Raw genomic sequence first — 23,390 nt, 5'->3', positions numbered from 1 at the left:
AATGCGAGCGGGCAAACCTGACAAAAATATATACAATATTTAAAAATATATTTATCAAACAATGGTCTAAATTAAAACCGTCTCGTATTTAAGAGACTCTTGTGAGACATGTTGGCTGTCATAATAGCATAAATTAGAATCATATGAAGAACCGGGATAAAACTTGTGAAAGCGGTAGCAATTGTTGAAAACGCGTGTGAAAACGATGTAAAGAGGTGGAAAAATGTATTTCCCATCATTGTCGTTTTCGCAACCTGTGGAGTCAAATAGCAGTGAAGGAACATTGGTATCTTATCCCAGGAAATGAATATATTCTTGGTGCCTATGATAATTATTATCATTGACATGTCATTGAATGAAAGAAGTACTCCGCGATTTTATCCCGTTTGTACAGTAAAAACAATAGTAGGTTGTCGTTATCTCGATTGTAAACAGTCAGATATTTATTGTGACTACCTGAGTCTCGATTAAATGTGTCTCTTTGTATATATCGTTTGATGAAATAATCTATTCGCACCTTCTTTAGTGATAGTGGACCAGGATGGCAGAAAATGTCTACCATTTTGACTTACACTTTGCCTTACTACTATTTATGCTGGAAGAGTTTACATTTGAAAAGCTCAGCTTTTCACTGCAGTTACGTATTTCAATGAAGCCATTAATTCTAGAGATCATGATGTATCTCTCTCTCAAATCTCGAGACATGTCTCCCACAAAAGCAAACTTACTTTGAATCATTTCCAATCATTCTAGTTTTCAATCCTCTCGTCTCCGTTCCAATTCATACTACGTTGTTGAATAAAACATATTCTTATGTAAATTAGTAGCTTTTTATGCATAATGCTTTAGGTGCTGCCTGGTTTAAATCTCAAAATGTTAGCTTCTCTCCTAAAATCTCAATGACGGACTTTGCGTCTTGACTCTCCTTGTGGGCACCCCTCCCGATTCGAATGCAAATGATAACAGGATAGTTAAACTGTTCGTGTATCACTTTTAAGGCAAAAATGAATTGCAGTGAATAGTCTTTGATGGATTTGCAGGAAACGGGAAATTAGTTTTCCGAATAGCTATAACTTTTATGAATTCTACTGCTTTAACGTCATTGAACTTTTGTTTACTTCATTCCTCGTGTTCTGTCAAGATATTTGTTTTATTCACTGTCTCTAAGACCCGAAGTAATGATGGTTCTTTAACAATAAATGGATATACTATATTCATAATTGAAGCACACGGTATTCCAAAACTGTCCATTTCCCACCCCACCCAAGTCCCTGAACATTCTCTTCCCTCCGAATATGGTAGTAGAGGAGACAGAAGTTGTTTGTGACTAAACCAACATAACTTGCGTTGAAGACTAAATTTTGTTCAATTTCGGAACTTTTTTCATTTATCATTATTTATCATTAATGTAATGGTAATAGCATCATTATGGTATGTTTAAAGTTCGATTTTGCCATTCTCAATTAAAAATTTTATCCCCTCAAGAGAAAATTTCGTGGGTGCAACTTGTGCCCTAAAACTTGATACCCCTGTGCCATTCAGAGTCAGAATTCCTCTCTGCTTTTGCGTTGGAGACATTCCACATAATGAATGATTAATTATATCTAAACGTTTTCGGAATCTCAATATATTTAAATTTAGTGTAAGTTTCTGTTCAGAACAGGATCCATTATAGACAGGTTTTACTATATCAGGATCATAGTGAAAATGATATGTGCCTTGAATAGCCCTTCAGTTCCAGCAAGCATAATATGGACATCTAGCTATTTTACTGAACGTCTACTATAGAATTGATCTGGCTTATAGAATTAAAATATACTTGGTAAATTATAGGCGCAAGTGCTCAGTTGGTAAAGTGTTTATCTATCAAGTAGGTAGCCCTGGTTCGATCTCCGCTGGGGGTGACAATTTTTTCCAATGTGGCTTAGGAATTCACCTAATCTCTGTAAAATGCGTGGGAAATTTGAGATAAAAATGATCGGAGTGTGCTGAAATGGGTGGAATCTTCCTCACCTATTCCTTAGGTTTCAAGCAGTGTGTCCCGTATGATGCGATATTTGCTTTTACATATAATACATGTTACAAATACATTTTTACTTGGTAAATTGGTTTATTTTTTTCCTTATCTTTGACTAAGTAATTGAAGATCGTACACAAAATCTTATTTGCCATCACTAGACGCTGATTTTTCTCACAGATAAATGTCACAATAGATTGGGTGTGAATGCTATAACAAATTTACTAACTCCATTAGAAACTCGAATGTTTTCAACCGCAGAAATAAAAGACTATTTGTAGATACTGTAGACTTCAACTAGACTTTTCTAAGATTGTGTTGTATATCACAGTTATTCCATCCCTCTCCTAGATCTACGAAAAAGTTTGTTCTACTTTCAAGTGAAAATAATGATGATCGTCTAAAAGAAAATTTAATTCGAAATTGCAAACGTATGTAACATGCTTCAAACCTCCTAACATCCCCAAAAATCTATTTTCGAATGTATATTTTCACATCTGGTTTCGGTATGAGGACCCTAGAGAACATACTACTGAACGTGTCTGGAACAAATTTTAAGCTCAAGGTTTCTGTAAGATTCTTCCGGTGGGGGAAGAAAAGGAATTTTCTAATTTTCTTCCTACTTCCAAAAATAAGAAAGTTTACTGCAAAAGTGAAAATTTTAAAAAATGCAAATTTCTCGAAAACGGATCTAAGAATTTTGTTTATATTTCATAAATCAATGTTTCAATAATAACCTTGTATTATACACTCATTTTTCTGGGAATAGTATACACGGGGTATTACTCTTTATTATTATTGTTATTGATATTATTATTATTATTATTTGGAAAGATTCTTTTCGAAACGACTGGAGAGTTTGTTTTTTTTATTTCATATATAAATATTTCAGTAATAACTTTAGCAGTGGTGTAGCCAGCAAGTTGTTCTACAGGGTGTCCATAACTTTTTCAAAGGAGTGCGCTTCTACTAAAACTAAATCAAAAGTCTTCTTTCAGAATGTGAAAGCACTTGTAACTCATCATACATACATATATTCACACTACAAACATATACATGATTGGTATTATTATTATTATTATTATTATTATTATTATTATTATTATTATTATTATTATTATTATTATTATTATTATTATATTTTCATTATGTTACCTTATTGAAATAAGGGTATCAAGTGCCAGAATTTAGAATCATAGATTGTAGGAAATTGACCAACAAACCATTCATAAGCAAACATAAATTGCTTTTTTTGGAAATCCATTTGTTGGAAATAGTAATATAATAATAAATCGCAAATGAGTGCATCTACAGTAGTTAGGAGAAATGGGAGTAAAAAAAAAGTAGATTACTAACATCAGCGATTTCAATTATTTTAAGGTGATGACGTGGTTTAAAATGTTTCAAAAGATATTTTTATTTTATATTCTTTTATAAACACTCGTCGTCTGACATTAAGTGTTAACTAAGATTAATAAACATAACAGATGAATCCCATTTAGGAGGGGTCAGGAATTCCTTCTCCTCCCCTCTGTGGCTAAACACAACTTAATTAAAGGATAAATTTTAATTTAAGAAATAGGAGTGAAAAAGCTTAGTGGCGTAGACTTAACTTTTTTAAAATTTTATTTTCGTAATTATAGGGTGCAAAACATGAAAAAATGAACTTTAAAGGTTCACTACTATAAGACTGATCATAGTCGAGTCAAGACATCACTGAGGAACTAGTATGCGAACTATCCAAATATCCATCTTTCAGAACCTCCGATACTTGCACAATCATTTTTAGAGAGGCTGTTTGGGAGTACTTGATCACTCTCCACCTACCTCTCTAAAAATTGGTGTGTAAGTACTGGAGCATTCTTAAACACGTATATTTTGGATAGTTCACATTCCAGTTCTTCAGTGATGTCTTGACCCGACTACGATAGGTCCCATAGTAATGGAGCTACGAACTTTTAAAAGCTCACTTGTTTCAAGTTTTCGACACCATATAACTCCGAAACTATCTACTTTTGAGCACATTTCCATCTGAACTTATTTCTCTTATTTTGATGTGAGGAATCTGTTAACAAAATATTGAGACACGTTTTTTGTAACACCCTGTACAAAGGATAGTTCACAACGAATTTTAATCATAAAACACAACTCATATACGCATCTAAATAAACAGCTACAAGATAAAAGCACTTTTTGATTTATTTGTTGATGTTCTATGGTCTGTTAACAACTAACTATATGTAAAAAGAGATTTCAAGGTTTCGAGAGTGAGAGTCCCATACGGTACCCTTTACGTTCATTACGGAAGACTTGAGAAAAAAATCGCTGTAAGATTTCAAGGTTAACATATCTCAGAACTAGAAAATATACTGCACTAATAAAGTGAAAAATCGAAGAAAGCAGTATATGACTAAATTAAAATAATCTCTATATAGTAAGAGTATGTAATTTTTATGACATGACACTCGTATTTACAAAAGAATTTACAAGCCAAGTAAATGTGCGTATTAAACAATCAAAAACTAAAGTAATTAACAAAGGTGGATAACTCAAAGTCTTTAAAATATGCTTTTTAAAGCATTTTGAATAAAATACAGACGTTTTAACGCTTCTTGGCCAAGGTCGCTCTCAACATAATTTTTTTCTCTTTCTTTGTTAAGTGCACGAGGTCGGCTTTGAATACATTCTCTCACGCAACGGAACTTCATAGCCCTTCCGGTTGCATCGTTATTCTGTTTAGTTTGAAAACCTTATTTTATTTATTTAAAAAAATATATTGTAGCTCATAATCGAAATACATTCTGTCATTTCAAACTACTTTTTCTGCAAATTCAAGATAGTATTTACAGTTATTGCTGAGTTTATTGTTTATCATTTCATTTTTGTTATCTGTTGATGAAATTTATAAAATAAAAGTTATAAAATTAAGTGTATTTAATATTCAGCTTCCTTACTCGTAGCTTTTCTTGCATTTTTAGGTGAAATTGTCTTCAACTATCAGGAATTAATCTTCAATTTCCTCACTCGTATCTTTTCTTGTATTTTTAGGTGAAATTGTCTTCAACCATCAGCAATTAAACTTCAATTTCCTCGCACGTACCTTTTCTAGTATTTTTAGGTGAAATTGTCTTCAACCATCAGGAATTAATCTTCAATTTCCTCACACGTAACATCTCTTGTATTTTTAGGTGAAATTGTCTTCAATCATCAGGAATTAATCTTCAATTTCCTCACTTGTATCTTTTCTTGTATTTTTAGGTGAAATTGTCTTCAACCATCAGCAATTAAACTTCAATTTCCTCGCACGTACCTTTTCTAGTATTTTTAGGTGAAATTGTCTTCAACCATCAGGAATTAATCTTCAATTTCCTCACACGTAACTTCTCTTGTATTTTTAGGTGAAATTGTCTTCAATCATCAGGAATTAATCTTCAATTTCCTCACTTGTATCTTTTCTGGTATTTTTAGGTGAAATTGTCTTCAACCATCAGCAATTAAACTTCAATTTCCTCGCACGTACCTTTTCTAGTATTTTTAGGTGAAATTGTCTTCAACCATCAGGAATTAATCTTCAATTTCCTCACACGTAACTTTTCTTCAAATTTTAGGTGAAATTGTCTTCAATCATCAGGAATTAATCTTCAATTTCCTCACTTGTATCTTTTCTGGTATTTTTAGGTGAAATTGTCTTCAACCATCAGGAATTAATCTTCAATTTTCTCACTTGTATCTTTTCTTGTATTTTTAGGTGAAATTGTCTTCAACCATCAGGAATTAATCTTCAATTTCCTCACTTGTATCTTTTCTGGTATTTTTAGGTGAAATTGTCTTCAACCATCAGCAATTAAACTTCAATTTCCTCGCACGTACCTTTTCTAGTATTTTTAGGTGAAATTGTCTTCAACTATCAGGAATTAATCTTCAATTTCCTCACTCGTATCTTTTCTTGTGTTTTTAGGTGAAATTGTCTTCAACCATCAGGAATTAATCTTCAATTTCCTCACTTGTATCTTTTCTGGTATTTTTAGGTGAAATTGTCTTCAACCATCAGGAATTAATCTTCAATTTCCTCACACGTAACTTTTCTTGTATTTTTAGGTGAAATTGTCTTCAATCATCAGGAACTAATCGAAGATTGATCATCAAGAATTAATCTTCAATTTCCTCACTTGTATCTTTTCTGGTATTTTTAGGTGAAATTGTCTTCAACCATCAGGAATTAATCTTCAATTTCCTCACACGTAACTTTTCTTGTGTTTTTAGGTGAAATTGTCTTCAACCATCAGGAATTAATCTTCAATTTCCTCACTTGTATCTTTTCTTGTATTTTTAGGTGAAATTGTCTTCAACCATCAGGAATTAATCTTCAATTTCCTCACACGTAACTTTTCTTGTATTTTTAGGTGAAATTGTCTTCAATCATCAGGAACTAATCGAAGATTGATCATCAAGAATTAATCTTCAATTTCCTCACTTGTATCTTTTCTGGTATTTTTAGGTGAAATTGTCTTCAACCATCAGGAATTAATCTTCAATTTCCTCACACGTAACTTTTCTTGTATTTTTAGGTGAAATTGTCTTCAATCATCAGGAACTAATCGAAGATTGATCATCAAGAATTAATCTTCAATTTCCTCACTTGTATCTTTTCTGGTATTTTTAGGTGAAATTGTCTTCAACCATCAGGAATTAATCTTCAGTTTCCTCACACGTAACTTTTCTGGTATTTTTAGGTGAAATTGTCTTCAACTATCAGGAATTAATCTTCAATTTCCTCACTCGTATCTTTTCTTGTGTTTTTAGGTGAAATTGTCTTCAACCATCAGGAATTAATCTTCAATTTCCTCACTTGTATCTTTTCTGGTATTTTTAGGTGAAATTGTCTTCAACCATCAGGAATTAATCTTCAATTTCCTCACACGTAGCTTTTCTCATATTTTCACGTGAAATCCTCTTCAAGTAACGGAAATAAATCTTTAGTTTTTTCACTTGTAACTTTTCTCATATGTTTAGGTGAAATCCTCTTCAGTTATCTTAAATTAATCCTCACGTTTGAAGGGTAAGGGAAAAAACAAGGAATGTCCATGTACGCGTTTTATCGGATGCTTTGTCCTATCTGTTGGTGACTCTTGGTATTATTTGACTGCATATGCCATGCATGAGTAGGTGTAGAAATGTCCATGTAAAAAGGGACAAAAGACTTGACTAAACCTATTCTTTTTACGCGATTTTCAATATTAAAACGCCGTTTACTCGAAAATGTAGTTTTGTGACATTTCTTCTCTTTTCCCCTTACCCTTCATTTTAAGGTGAAATTCTCTTCAACTACTGAGAATTAATCTTTAGTTTCCTCACTTGAGGCTTTTCTCGTATTTTAGACGTAATCCTCTTCTACTATCGGGAATTACTTGCACTTGATGATTAAAATTTGCTGAAACTTTAGTTTAAAATGAAAGGATTTGGGTTTGTTTAGGAAGCAATAAACCACTGTATTCGTTGATTTTAGTACAAGGCAGAGTCATAAGTCTTTCAATATTTCCACAATGTAAACATTAGCCGCGTGTATTCGCCGTGATCGATGGTAAATATAAGGTCAAACTGTTCCAAGAGGTAGTGTGGCATACGGATTATTTAACACGAAGTCCGCCACTTCGTATGTTCAGTCACTTTTTAGTGGCAATGACAATGAGTGCTCAACGTGAACTGTTACTGTATGAATTCGAACTCAGGAATAACGCTGCAGCAGCAACCCAAAACATTTGTTATGAGAAAGGGAAAGGTACAATGAACCACGGTACAGCAACTCTTTGTTCCAGAAACGTACAAACTGTAAACATGTCGAAACCAATCAAAGTTCGGCCACCACAGGGTAACAGATTCTGAGATCATATGATACACAATTGAGGAAAAGCTATCGATTGCCAAACCAATTCGATATGTCCTAGTCCACTGAAGTGTGTCACCTTCACGAACTTAGAAATGCTATTAGGAATTACCGCATTGTGCTACGCGAGTTAACCTATCTCTAGCCCAGAAGAGAAAATGAAATGAAAATGAAATCTTTGAGTTTTACGTCCCACGCTTATGCCGGTTAGGCTAAAGGAGACGGTGATGATGAGTAATGAATGAAATGGTGGAATGAAGAAAGTGGGAGGAAACGGGAGAACCCCGAGAAAACCCACGCACACGGTGTTTGTCCACCACAAAGTTCACTTGGCGGGGCTGGGATAGAACCCGGGACCCTAAGCACCAGAGGTGAACGCTCTACCACTGAGCCACCGCGGCCCCCTAGTCCAGAAGAGAGTGTGTACCGAAAAATACTGCAAAAATCGTGTAATGTGCAGTTCCTCAAACGGACTGTCAGATAAAATGTAGTTACTTTTCCGGAATCCGAATATACAGGGTTTTCATAAAGTATGGACGGATTTAATTCGCTTATAATTTACATAAAAATGCTCATATTGAAATCAAATAAAGTGCAAACGGTAGCGGAAGGATTAAATTTTTACCTGTAATCTGCACCAGCTCAGTTCATTCACCGCCACACCTCCAACTGGGCGCCATTTACTTCCATACATTCGCGTAGGCAGCTCTGGAATCCACTCACAGCGTTCCGCCGTGTTTGATCCGAAATGCCAGCCACAGACGCCCTGATTTTGTCCTTTAAGTTCTCCAAACCACTTGGCTTCTTTGCATAAACTTCCGTTTTCACATGACCCCAAAGCCAGAAGTCGCAGGGGGTAAGGTCGGGTGATCTTGGCGGCCAAGCGGTCGGGCCACCGCGGCCAATCCATCGGTTAGGAAATTTCTCGTCAAGGAACTGTCTCACCTTGATTGCATAGTGAGGGGGTGCCCCGTCCTGTTGGAACACGATGTCGTTCTGGATTCCACGTGCCTCCAGTTCCGGAATGAGGTATTTCTGCAACATATCCAGGTACGAATCTCCATTCACGATCTCCTCTTCAAAAAAGAACGGTCCAATCATATGATCATAGGACACAGCGCACTAAACGTTCACTTTAGGGCTATCTCTCTCATGTGTCTCAAATTCTTTTGGGTTTTGCGTGCCCCAAACGCGACAGTTGTGTCGGTTAACCTTCCCGGAGACATGGAAGGTTGCCTCATGTATACTGTATACGGAATTTGGTAAGAAACTGGCCCTTTCCCTCCCTCTCCTTCTCTCAACGTGTTCAGAGTTGTCGCTTATCTAACAGTGTAGACAACTAAAAATTTAATCCTTCCGCTACCGTTTGCACTTTATTTGATTTCATTATGAGCATTTTTATGAAAATTATAAGCAAATTAAATCCGTCCAGACTTTATGAAAACCCTGTACATAAACAATGATTAAGCAAACTTCCAGAATTGGTCGTCAAACAGGGCCGTTTCGAGCATAAAGCTCTGTATGTGGCGAAACTACATATAGTATAATTCACTCTCAGTTCGTTCCTAACGGTCGTACCATCAATGTTAATATCTTATTCCGGACAGTTGGAGCGCACGTGTGCTACACTATGCCAGAAATATTCTGCATTATTGAATTGAAAGGATAACATGCAGCAACAGGATAACACAACACCGCATTCGGCTCGAAAAACGCAACAAAAATGTAAGAAGTTGATAACATGCAACACCCAGTTTTACAATATTAACATTCTACTGCTATCGTTGAATGTTACTCATATACAATTGTAGAAATCAATATATCGATCACTCAATGAGCGGAATGAAAAAAAGAAAATGTACGTAGTATTTTTTTGTCACAAGTTCATTCTTTAATATTCTTTAATACAATTATAACAAATAATTTCGTGCGTCACTTACATTGAAAAGCTCTGTTCTAGAGAAAAATGCAAGCTAAACTTTGAGCACTAGAACATCTATTGCACACACAGTAGTATGTATTTCATTCCAAATTCCAGTGGATATTTCAGATCCCACTTTAAACTCTACGTCTCGTCACATGCGGCCTCATTGCTGACAAAAGGACGTGCGTATATAGTCTATTGACTATTTATGCAAGCAAAGTCCTAATAGGCTATATAATTATATATATATATATATATATATATATATATATATATATATATATATATATATATATATATATATATATATATATATATATATATATATATATATATATATATATATATATATAAAATATTGTATATTGATGGCTTATGGGAATTTTATATTAGGACTTCGCTTGCATAATATATATATAGCTATAATCATCAGCGAAAATAGAGTGAAAGATAGAAATTTTAGAAGAAGGCGTATGATTCTCAAACCCATCCTTTTTTTTTTTTTTTTTTTTGAGAGGCAAAGAATGAAATTCCTTTAAAAAGTCTATTATACTTAATACCAACTTTATTAGTCTTAAAACGATTAACACAGACGATGATACTGGCTCTGGATCCAGGGTTAAGAAAAAAGTCATCTCGAAAGTCATAAAAAAAAAAGAATCAAAGGGATATTCCTCACTGCTTCGTTTGTCAACGCCACTGATTTCACATTAAATCTAAATCAGGTTAAATTTAAAACTATTTAACAATCTTTGGACTTGATTAAGTTCACGTTAGTCTTAAATGAAAAAAGGAATGAATTACACACAACTGATTGAGCGTTGCTTAGTATAGGTATATATGTAATTTCCTTAATGTGTCATGTCTGTGTGTGACTCTTTGCTTGTATTTTTTTTTTCCGTTTTTGAAGATTAGAAAGTTTTTCTGCTTTATGGTCCATATATTTAACATGGTCCACATATATGGTCCGTCTGTCAGTTTTTCTGATTAGAATAATTATTACTTCTTATCTCAATTCACTAGTTTATCCTCTCATATTTTTACCTGTTAAAAAAAGAAAAAAAAAAGATATGAAAAAGTCAGTCATCCGAAGCCGATGTCACCCTGTCCAGTATATCCTTCACTGACCTTGAAAAAAACAGGTGATTGGTCGTACAATGGTTTTTCATTTTTAAAAGGCATTTGCCTGCAGGTTGAAATGGAACTAGCCTACTAGAATATCAAACTGATTATATTGTTATTCATGTCTTTTGTTTGGTATATTGTCTCTGCTCTAGTCGTTTTATTTATGGCGTGTGGTTTCTGATACAGGGAGCTATAAAAGAGATCAGAAACCTTAGGATAACTCCGGACAAAGACGGTTATTGACGCGGTCTACCAATGCCATTTGCTGCTGAAAATGGAATAATTATACTACTACTTACTACTACTACTACTACTACTACTACTACTACTACTACTACTAATAATAATAATAATAATAATAATAATAATAATAATAATAATAATAATAATAATAATAATGACACGCCCTTTCTGTTGATGTAGTGGCCTTCGAGAGCGTGTTTGATGCTCGACGTCCCGGGTTCAATTCTCAGTGAGAAAGCATTGAAATTTGAACGTGTTACGGTAGTTTGAATTCAACCTTAAACTGTAGGTTCACCTGCGGACTCTAGTTTCCTATTGAAATTTGATTGTTACTGCCGGATCGGTTGAAGAGATCAATTTAAGATTTTTTTTTTTTAATTGCAAGAAATACGGTAAGCTAAGAATAATATCTGTTCGTTATAAAGACGTTCTTAAAACGCTGGTGGTTCAAAGAAGACTGTCCGTGTCCGTGTCTGAGAGTCTCAGGATTTTCCCCCATAATAATACATATAATTTTGTTGGGCCAAAAAAGTTTGTCCGTATTATGGAGGTGTATGCTATTGAAAGGTATCCGTTAAGAGAAGCTTCACTTATGTTTTTCGTTTTTCTGAGTGACCTAAAAATATTTTTAATTTAATTTAAAATCTTTTTGTTTATTCTCCTGTAAAATTGTAGCACATCCAGGTAGCATGTTTTGCCATCCTTGTAAATGAAACGAAGAATCAAAGACCATTACAAAATAAGAATAGCTACCTCAAACTCGCATAAAATCACATTAGCACTTCTTATTTATTATAGGGAGTTGAAAACAATGAAAATCCATTCTAATTATATGGTGAACTGGGGACATGCCAAAGAATGAAACAAGCTATGTGGAAATTCCACCAAAACATCAACCCAATATACAAGAGTCCTAGCGGAGCACTCTTACTTCTAAATTCTACGAAGATGGTGGTGCTGGTGAAATGAAAATGTCATTCAAGTGAAAGGAAATGTTCCAGTAAATGAATGTATACATAAAAAAAAAGAAAAAAAATCTGCTCTTTCAGTTTAATAATGAAACTAGTACAGGAGGTGAAAAAGCAATGAGACCTACAAATGCAATTGGAACTTCCTCTTTTTTTTTTTTTTTTTTTTTTTTTTTTTTTTTTTTTTTTTTTTTTTTTTTAATCATTTATGTTTTCATGTATAATACACCCAACTTTTGTGTGAGTTTGTCGAGAAAGAAGATTTCTTGGTACCGTAGACAGAACGTGAAAGCTTCCCTTTATATTAACTGAACTTGGTGTCACTTCGTGCGCGCTACAAGGATCAAACAATTAACAATTGAACATTTCTTTTCCTGAAACCAGGTGGAGTTGTACGGTGCAACTTAATGTTCCGAGTTCGATTTGCGCAACGCTGATGATGAGATTTCTTCACATGAAAGAGAATGTGGCATTCTCAATTTAAAAATGGCATTCATGAAAGTTCAGTGCTTCCATGTTATCTTCATTATGCAAGATCCCGGGTTTAACACTTAATCCCCGGTGTGGAGTCCGACGGACTCCGCGAGTAATGTAATACCTATATATGCCCTTTTATTTTTTGTGTGGCTCCATGCCCTTCTAAGTATCTTGTAGTCAGTTGAGTTTGAACGCTGTTCTGCTGCGGGCACGCTGAAGTTTATTTTAATACTGCTGGAGCGTTTGCGCGGAGTCCGTGGGACTCCATGTCAGGGTTTATGTAACATTTCTGTGCCATACCTGATTTACTGTTTCCAGCTAATAAGGTGGATTTAAATTGTGATATCTGTCGAAATTGAATTGTTTCGTTACAATCCACTTTGAAAATGTCTCTGCTGTCCACAGTTAAGGCTTCTGATCCAAATTTTTGCAGAGAAAGTCACAGAAATGATGAACGATGTGGGTAGGGATTTGTCTTATGTATTGTTTTTGGGTGTGGATGATGAAAGGGCAGTCAGTCAAAATGACCATGATAACAAGTCGGAGATATCAATAAATGACAGTGACGGTTCATCTGATAAAGCTCAATGTGCTAATGGTGAATTTTATTACGGACGAAACTGGCAAAGAGTAGAGTGCAAAGACATTGGTGATGTTTGTGCCCTGCAGGTTTATAAACTATTGTGTCTGTTGAAGATGCGGTGGTTTCAGTGTATTCTGATATCCTTTTCTAACAAGAAAATAAGCAGCATTTTATATTAGAAACAGTAAATAAACTCAGTAGCTATGAAATGCGACCAATGTAATATGGCTGTATTGCTAACCTAGTTGATTTTTTGATGTAGTGTGTACCCTTTGTTTTTTAACTTAATTGTGTGATAATACATTATAATATATATATATAAAGTATTAAAAATAAGCAAAAGAAATGAAATTTTAAAAAAACAGTAACTTTTACGTGAAAAATTATATAGATTATATTTTGGAGTCCGTGGGACTCCACGTCGGGGTTTACGTGAAAAATTTTGATGTCGGGGGTTAAGGGTTAATTCCCTATCGTAGATCGAATTTTCAGTGTTGTCCAAGCACCGTGAGGTTGTTGGAAAAGCTACTTAAAATACAAAATAGCAAACTCCAAACTAGACAACCTAAATAATACTGCTGGATGTAGGGATGTGCACAAGGCAAAAGTTGAAGCTGTCTCATCTCGAAAATATATCGTGAAAGTTACCGTATTTACTCGCGTAATTTTCGCACTTTTTTAGATGAAAAAGTTGTTCTGAAACAAGGGTGCGTAAATTATGCGGAAAAAAAATTAGCCACATGAGTGAAGATCATCTAATTTTTTTTTTCTCTAGTCAAAATAACACGAAAATACCGGTACACATTTTCTTTGTAGCAAGAATTGCAATAAACAACTAATTCTAAATTTGTAGGAAAATAACATTAAAAAATTGATTAAGAAGTTTCTTACCTTAGAAATCACTGTCAAATCCTCGCGCGTGCGCAAAATTACGCGAGGAAAATAAAATATACAGAAAATACCCTTCAAAATTGGGATGCGAAAATTATGCGAGGGCGAAAATTACGCGCGTATTTACGGTATGTATCGTTTCGAATCTCGTCCCGGAAATTTTTCTTCTTTTCGCTTCATTCATTAGATGTTTATGTGCTATCCACATTTCATCTATTTGGCTGGCCATAGCCCTTCTTATGCTTTAGAGCTATTGAAATTCAGTTTCCTTAATCTCTATTATTATTATTATTATTATTATTATTATTATTATTATTATTATTATTATTATTATTATTATTATTATTAATGAAATACCTGAAGAAAAGACTGATGTAAGCGTATGTGTGGAGTGTGGCATTGAATGAATGTGAGGCATAGACACTAGGAGGAGAGGGAAAGGAAGTATTCGAAATGTAACGTTATAAAAGAATTCTGAAAATTAGATGGATGGATTTGGTATTAAATGAAAGAGTATTGGAAATTGATTGAAGGAAAGAATATACTGAAGAACACTTCGAAAAGAAGAGATAAGATGATTGATCACTTTATGAAGAAAGAAGGAATCACATTTTTACCTATGGAAAGAATGACAGAAGGAAAAAAAAAACTATGGGCGAAAGCTGTGAGTGAAAACTACGGACCAAATAATAAAAGATGTGGGGAAAAAAAGTACGTGGAAATGAAAAGTCTAAATCAGGATGAACAAAAGTGGAAAGCTGAGTCAAACCAATGAAATATGCGGACCTAATAATACAAGATGTAGGGAAGAAAAGTATATGAAAATGAAATAGTCTGGCTCAGGATAGAGAAAAATGGAAAGCTGAGTCAAATCAATGAACTATGCGAACTTAATAATACAAAATGTAAGGAAGAAAATACATGGAAATGAAAAGTTTAGCTCACGATAAGGAAAAGTGAAAAGCTGCGTCGAACCAATTGAAAGATTGCTGACCTTAGGAGAAGAATGAAATATCATACTATTCACAAAAATCCAATAGTACTTTTTAGCCAAAGGTCTGGAGACTAATACTAGAAACTAGTAAATCACATTAGTCTTCTAAATAAGAATATTTTACAAAGGCAGTGGAACCATAAAGACACACCACTATTAAATACTACAGTATTCCATGATCAACAAGAGCTCCTTCGTGGCTAAGTGGTTAGCTCGCGCGCCTTTGGAGTGAAAGACCCGGCTTCGATTCCCGGCGGGAGTTCATGTGGTTCGGAATCCATGTTAATCAGAAGGCCCCGTCTCATATAGCCTAGCTGCTTAAAAGGACGTTAAACTCAAAACCGCCCATGAGTCTACCTTGTTTTCCGACATCTTTTTAAGTATCTAACAATAATAATTCCTATACTTTATTATCATGCACATAGAGTCAGTCTCAACTATATATGTAGTTCAGTGAAAATAACTAGCATATACCTATCTACCATGGAGAGTAGAAGCACGTATGAAAATTTAGTATAACACTTAATTCGGTCTCTTAACCGTGACCGGTTACATCTCAAGGATGATGATGTGAACATATAAATCATTCTTAACCGTCAAAGACAACACGCAATTTTTATTTTATTTTATTTTTATTTTATTTTTTTTTTTAATTTTATTTTTAACGAAAGTTATCTCAAAGCAGATATATACACAAATGCACACGTAAGTTTTGTACTCTGTTTAAAAGTATCAGATATACATTATCTAGAATTTAATATTTCAAGGAGCTATTGTATATTAATCTTTCGTCTTGTGATCGGAATTTCAAGACTCAGGAGAGGAAAGCGTAGTTGTGATTTGTACTCCATTCGAACCAGTACCCTTGTCTAGGGAAATTAAAGTGAGTTTAAAGGGGCACTAATAACTACTAGATGGCAGCACCTGTCTCTCTTATCTTTCCAGTGTGTCTTGTGGGGAGCAAAAGTATATTTCAATCAAATTGAATAGGTGAATGTTCAAACTTTTTTTTTTTTCAAAGAAAAGTTGAATCATCAGAGAATAATCCGTAGAGTTCTTTTGATATTTTGTTTTATTCATTGTTGAGAGCACTGGCGCAAATCCCGGTGGGATGAGGGGGACATGTCCCCTCCAATCCTGGAACTGGGGGGACTGTCCCTCCCCTCAATAGGGAGAAATGTGATGGTTTGTGTCCGATTGCCACAAAGGAAAATGAGATGAAGTTGATGTCCACCCAGAATAAGAATCAAATCTACCTACACCCAATGTTGAAGACAACTCTGCTCCCTTGATTTTCCACAGCATTGAGTTTTTCATAAATGTTTCGAACATCGCTTTAAAAAAAATAAGAACGGTCTTACCCGTCCTCCCCAATGTTGAAAACAAATTTGCGCCACTGTTTGAGAGCACTTAATTTTTGATATTTTGTTTTAATATTCATAGTTGAGGTATTAAATTTTACTCTTCAAGAACTAGAGGTCTGCACGGGCCGGAAATTTTGACCAGGCCCGGTCCGGCTCATGAATTTACCGGCTCATGTGAGACCCGACCCGAGTAGTCCGAAATATGTTTTAGTATTTAGGCCCGAGCCCGGCCCGAGCTCGTGTAATAATCAAATGAGTCCGAATTACAAAAACTTAATAAATAACGCAAATTTGTACTTCTATTGACAGCAATTAGATTTTTAATTTTGCAGTTGTGCTTTAAAAGTTCTCCAGAAATACCGGTGCAATATATATCATTGTATAGTATATTTACAAAGTTAGGCCCGAAAAAGACCGAAAAATATGGTTGTATATTTAAAAATTTACGGCCCGAGCCCGGCCCAGGTCCGAAGTGATATATGCTTTGTAGGACCGAGCCCGGCCCGCGGGCTTGGCCTGAGTCCATACAGACCTCTGTCAGGAACATGCTCCCAATAATGAAACTCTCTCAACAATGAAAGATACAAACTAAATATATCAAAAAACTGTACGGATTTATTCTGTATTCAACCTGCCTTAGGTCATTATTTGAATCCCGTATTCTCGCGTATATAAGCCGCACTCATGTATAAATTTACCTTTACATCCGTTTAAAAAAATCTCAAGGATAAGCCGCGGGTAGAATGCCTATCAAGCTATAGCTAAAATAAAATCAAGTGTACGTACTTATCACACACTACGACATTTTTATTCTAAAATAAAATCACACTGTCACTACCACTAGAGAGGTTGCTCAAAATGTACAGTTCTAATGTTATTCACTGTCACTACCAGTAGAGAGGTCGCTTGCACTATCAGTACCTGCATTAGAGGCATCACTGGCATCACGATCACTATCGCTGATATCCCATACCATATCAACCTGGGAGCCGTCCAGAGCATTGGATATTCCACACTTCCAAAATCCTTTGACGATCATTTCAGGTTTAATACTTTCCCAGGCTGCCAGAATCCATTCACACGCAAGCCGCACAGTCGGACGTTTGATCTTACCTTTGGGTGTACGGTCATGGTTTCCTGCAATCATCCAATCATTGTAAAGTCTCCTGAATGAACTTTTAAAGGAGCGATTAACAGTAACATCAAGGGGCTGAAGCATGGAAGTAAGGCCCCCAGGAACAACAGCTATGTCAGTTTTACACTAATTTAATGTTCGCTTCACACGAGGAGTCACGTGAGCTCGGAAGCTATCTCAAACTAACAAGCTCTTAGGTTTCAGCAAACCACCTGGTCTTCTGTTCCACACCATTTGTAGCCAGTCCAACATCTCTTCCATCCATCCTTTTCCCTGAGCACCCACAAAAATACCCGGCGGTATGTCTTTTGGTACAGTTTTTCGCTTCAAGACAACGTAGGATGATAGGTTTTTTTTTTTTCATCTGCCAGAACAGCCAGCATAACGGTACATCGCTGCTTCTCACCACCTGTAGTCTTTATTCTTACGGTGTACGAGCCTCTTGGCGCAACTGTAGTAGACATAGGCATGTCCCAGTAAATGGGTGTTTGATCAGCATTACCGATTTGGGAGAGCGCACACCCATTGGCTTGTCGCTTACGGATAATGAATCTTTGAAACTTAAAAATTTCATCGTCAAAGTCTGCTGGAAGACGTTGAGCAACTGTTGTCCTACGACGCAGTGACAAACTATTCCGACGCATGAAACGTGCACACCATCCAGCACTTGCTCGAAAATCGTGGCTTACTCCTAACCGACGACCCTCTTCAAGAGCTTGAAAGCGTATCATATCAACTGTAACAGCATAACCCGAACTTTTTTCTCATTAACGTAAGATAAAACATTTTCTTCCAATTGTGGATACTTAGCTGCCTTTCCACGAAACGCCTTCCTCTTGCCCCTTGTTGCTTGAAGTTCATTCTTCTGCTTTTTCCAACGTCGCACGTTGGATTCATCCACGTGAAAATGACGTGCAGCAGCTCGGTTCCCGTTTTCCTCAGAGAATCGGATAACTTGCAATTTAAAATGTGCATCGTAGCTAAGTCGTTTGGACATTTTCCTTAGAAGAAATCCACAAGGCATGATCTTCGTAACGTATAGGTGCAGCGCACGAGACAGACTGCCTTCTCGTAGAAAAAACTCTTCAGTGCGCGATTGTTATCGCAGAGGAATCTTTTGTTTACCGGTAATTGTTGATTTAAATCAACAATAGCGGTATTTGAGTTGTGTTTGTTCCTGTGTTGAATTGTTGTTTCGTCTGATTCTGACCTTGTGGATTTGTTTTCTATACGTGTTTCTTGTGATGTACGGTAAATACCGTACAACAAACGCAAAAAATTAATACTGTAGTTATCTTTAAGGCATTTTAAATCATTCGCATGTATAAGCCGCACCCTACATTTTCGTTTGCTTTTTCGTGAAAAAAGTGCGGCTTATACACGCGAGAATACGGTATTTATCTCTTGAATTTGATTGCATTATTTTGAATATTGTTTTTCCTTAAAAATATATATATTGGAAAGATAGGGGGCACGTGCTTCCACCTATTGGTGATAGTCGAGCTTGCAATATTACTGTGAGTCATTCTACTTCAATTATAGTATATTCCTTAATTGATCAAGAACGGTGATTGGGTTACTAGTTATTCCAATCTTCTGATTTGTTTGTGACTAACCTAATATTCTATGAGATAAGGTCATCTTTACACTTTACAAAGAATTTAAAACTATTTTAGGTCCATCAAGTTATCAAGAAAGAAATCCCTTTTTGCATTTTATTATTCTTTTTTATTTTGTTCAACAATTTTATAGAATTGTTTCCTTATGTACTCACTAACTGAAGCCACTTAACATTCATCTTTACCCTTCCGTACCTTTTTGATTGAGTTTCGTTATCTACGGATGACTAACCTCACTCAGCACACATTTCCATCCTTCGTTTCCTCTGGGACTTACTCCTGTTATACCATTCATACTATGTATCGAAATTATTAGTAACATCGTTCGCCTAGAACACTAATTGTACGACTTATAGGAAACATACTCGTAATTACATGACATCTCCTACTAACTTTACTAAGTAATACGAATCCTTTCTGATCCACATACTAATAGTTGGACAAATCACTCTGTTAATACTAGAATCTGCCGTAGCAGTTAGTTAGCCATATGTATTTGCAGCCCTAGGTGCTTTATATTCAAGATTTGTGTCAGCACCACGAAATCATCCTTACCACCTAGTAGGTCAAATACCCTGACCATTAACTGACGCATTAAGGGATGCAATTACAACAGTTGATCTTACTAAATGATTTCATCCATGTGATTCCTCATTATTCTTCCTAGGATTATTTATTATACTAATGGCAATAATTCAAGGATGGGAAGATATAACTCGAGAAGGAACATATCAAGGAACCATTCAAATAACATTAAGCCTTCGGTGATGAATAATTCTATTTATCATTTCAGCAGTTTCTTGTTTATTTCATTCTTTTGACCTTTTCTTTCTTTTTCATAGAAGACTTGCCCCTACAGTAGATATCCGAGCCATATGAGTCAATTATAGTAACTGATTATAAAACTACCAATGAAAAGACAGACACAAAAATTAAAGACGAATTTTGAAGGTGCACAAAATTTCGAATACGTTTCCCCTATGTTTTAAGACCGGACAATGCATTCATGGTTGTAGTTTCTTCCGTTTTGTAATTTAGAGAAGTATATTCAATCTTCTCAATCAATCAATCAATCAATTCAATACAATAAATCATTTTATCTGCGGAAGTTTACATACAAGTAGACCAGGTCCACAGTCAGGACATTAGAACATGGGGGTCGAGATAATTTTGGCAGGGATAACTTAACTTTACTTTACATTCTTCATTGCTTATTTTTGTAAAGCATATATTCATCTAAGCAATTAACTGAATGTTTTAATGGGATTGAAAGTGGTCCCAGGGGACCGAGTTTACTGGCCACCCATTAGCTAGGAGTCTGAGGTAGATTCGTCCACCATAATTCTCTCCCTACCTATCCATCTTTTGTAGTAGGCACTCTTGTAAAGCCCTCTATAATCGTGCTAATTAACATGAACCGTTTCCCCAAAACAAATACCGGTATTTCTTGCAGCCGGAGTTCGAATATAAAGTAAACACTACTGGTGAGCGCTTTTCTTCTGAGCCACTCGATAGCTTGGCTCTTCTTAATGCTGAAATTTATATTCATTCAGTTTTATTTTACTTCATCGCCTGACCTTGTTGAAAACACTTTTCTTTAGTGGTTTTATTGCTATTTCAATATCTTGTTTTATGATTCTAAAATGACATAAATTCCTAACAGTATTTCCTTACTTTTGATATTACATACTTGTTGCAGAACGGGAAAAAAACTTATAACTCAAAATTCCGTCCACTTTAAAAACGTGCTAAAATCGCTGACGATAAGTTCCCTGTATATGTTGGAACTTTTACATCTGCATATGACATAAAAGAAATAAGTATCATATCATTCAATCTAGCATTCAGGACAGGTCTTTAACACTTCTTCAATTTGCATACGATAACCTGCCGTTGTACGACCTGTGCAACATAACGTACACAGTACCTGCACTTCAATGGCACTTGTAGAAAGTGTGCTTATAAACATACACACGCCCCAATCCTCTATGGCATTGACCGTTCAACATCAGAATACAAACACTTCTTGTCCATCACTTGTAGCATCCTACACGTTGACAGTGACTTGTCAGTATCAATACAAAGAAACGGAATAATGAATGACCCAGGTCACGTTGCATACCAAGAGAGCATTCGCTTATCTTCAAGTTGTTGTGAAAAGTAAAATCTCACTTCATGTATGGTAAGAGCAAATGGATCACGTAAGAGGGAAAAAAAAGGCTATTCTTTTATTGTATGCAACGTGCCAACATCGATACTTCTCTGACAACCAGGAACGTTTTGTAAGGCTAACGCATACATAATGTAAAGATGTACAGTGCATCTACAATCAATTCATCTCCTTTCTTAATTTTGATTGTTTATTACTCAATCACTCAACTTTCATTTTCAACATATTAGTTGTTGAACAGTCAGGCCCGTAGCCAGAACATTAAAGCAGACGGAAGGTAAGATAATTTTATGAGGGGCTGACTTCTGGAGTTCATTTTACAGTCATGCACACATACTAACAACTGAAAGATTCAAGGGATTGTGGTCGCAGTGAGTGTTGAACCCAAGGATGTTATAAAATAGAGGATCTGCCCTTACAACAAAATCTTGAAGCCATACGTCACAGTTTCGCCACCCCTACTCTGCCCACTCCGCCCAATAGGGTCGCAATGTTTTGAGCCAACAATCATGGCGGAAACGAAAGTAGCCAATCAGACGATGGCGGAAACGAGAGTAGCCAATCAGACGTTCCGATGCTCGGTTGTTTTTTGACTTCATCGATTTAGTAGGATGACTATACATATGGGCAGATCCTATATTTATAACATCCTTGGTTGAACCCCTTGAATAACCCCATGCTATAGACCTACATACAGTAGCTTCTAAAAGTAACTATACACCTGTATAATAGATTTTATGTTGAGCGATTGTATTCTGTACGCTGCGAGTAATGTTTTCTGCAAAGATAGGAAATCCTACAAGACGTGTGGGCTGGGAAAGCAAAAGTGATGTAGTATGCTTTTGAAATAATTCAGAGCAAATGTCTCAATATAAACCTATGTACCGTACTTCATTCTTCAAGGTTTTCTTTTACTTTTTTTCTCTGATGGTGCTAAACCTAAATAAATTTTGTATGAATTTTAACGAATATGATATAAGATAAAACAGAGAGAACAATGCGTGACAAACAACACCAAAATCGAGTCGTAGCAAACAATGTAATTGAATTAACAGTATTTTCCATCTCGGTTTAAACATTATAACACACACAGATACAAACAAACAAATAAACATTTAACTGCTGTATTCCGAAGAGAAAATTTTGATAAAATTCAAGAATAAAAGAAAATTGATCATTCGAAAGGACAAGAAAATTGCAAATCAATTTGTACGCGCTCTTGTTCCAACGAATTTTTATTAAGCTATTAGTTAACGTTCAGCGACAAAAATGTTTTACTTAGAAAATTTAATAGTGTTAGTAATAAATATTCTGAAAATGTAGTAGATTTAATGGGACAAAATTGTGGTTTAAAATTTTTAAATAAACTAAATTTTCATTATGATTATATTTAACTTTTGTTCAGGTCACTTAAATTCGAGAGAGAGAGAAGGTTTGATACGTTATCCACAAATCTCTTACTTCAAAACTTTTGAGAGTAAAGAAAGCAAGAAATTCGGTGAATAACGATGTTGAAGTAACATCATACTCAAAATACCATTTATTGATTTAATTTGATACGTTGAACACCTTGCAGCTCAGGATAAAATGTTCCCCAAACAGAAAACGAGAAATAAGCAAGACAAGATTTTATTAATAAAAGTTTTGTAATTGTTTCTTAGCTTATGATACCTTCCTCTCGTCTGCTATATTGCATTTAGAAACCCAGTAAAACACACATATCAAGATGTATAACTTCCAGGAATTTCATAAGATGGTTAGGCAACCAAAACAACATTTAGAATATAGTAGATGCATAATGTACACTTGCTGGCAACAACTGTAATGCCAGTTTGAAAATCAATCAAAACAGCCAGTCCTGAATTAAACTGAGGATGCATAACTACTGAGTGTTGTAAACGCAGTTTCTCAATTGTTGGATCCATTACAGGGAAACAAAAGTGGTAGTTGAACAAGAAAGTCATACACGTAAAAAGTAAAAAAAATATGCGAATAT

The 23,390-nt window shown here is 35.2% G+C and overlaps 1 protein-coding gene across 1 annotated transcript in view; it reads left to right on the top strand.

Annotated features, from left to right (window-relative positions):
* Cht5 (Chitinase 5) overlaps positions 1-23,390 on the top strand; it is a 66,922-nt gene that overhangs the window by 6,768 nt on the left and 36,764 nt on the right. The gene's annotated exons all lie outside the window — the stretch shown is intronic.

The sequence above is a fragment of the Thermobia domestica genome, chromosome 13 (genome assembly GCF_964235325.1).
Source record: "Thermobia domestica chromosome 13, izTheDome1.hap1.1, whole genome shotgun sequence".
NCBI classification, from domain to species: Eukaryota; Metazoa; Arthropoda; class Insecta; order Zygentoma; family Lepismatidae; genus Thermobia; species Thermobia domestica.
Note: the sequence above shows the minus strand (reverse complement) of the source record. Positions and strands in the feature narration are given on the sequence as shown.